Below are 431 nucleotides of genomic sequence, written 5' to 3'. Positions count from 1 at the left end.
ATTGGGGTTGAAAAAAAAAAAAAAAAAAACCCCAACTCAGCAACGACCACGACTAAAACCTCCAATTAGAAGTTGTGAAGCTGATCCAGTGCAATGAAACCACTGCTGACCATCTCTGTCCTCTCTTCCTCACACACACACACACACACAAAGGAAGAAAGAAAAGCTTCACATCTCGTCTTGTTGACAAATCAAGTACTGGAGAAGAGATGAAAACAAGAGTAATTGTGCGGCAGAAGGTGAACAGGGTGATCAGGGGGCTTATGAAGATAGATTAAAGAGCAGTGGAAACGGCACAAGACATGTGGTGCGGATGACCAGGATGATGAACTCTGTGTGTGCGTGTGCGTGTGTGTGTGTGTGTGTGTGTGTGTGTGTGTGTGTGGTCGGCTTCAGACATAGCTCTAATTAATCTTGTTTGAGAGAACCTT

This window comes from Stegastes partitus, unplaced genomic scaffold (genome assembly GCF_000690725.1).
Source record: "Stegastes partitus isolate 25-593 unplaced genomic scaffold, Stegastes_partitus-1.0.2 Scaffold189, whole genome shotgun sequence".
In the NCBI taxonomy this organism is placed as follows: Eukaryota; Metazoa; Chordata; class Actinopteri; family Pomacentridae; genus Stegastes; species Stegastes partitus.
Note: the sequence above shows the minus strand (reverse complement) of the source record.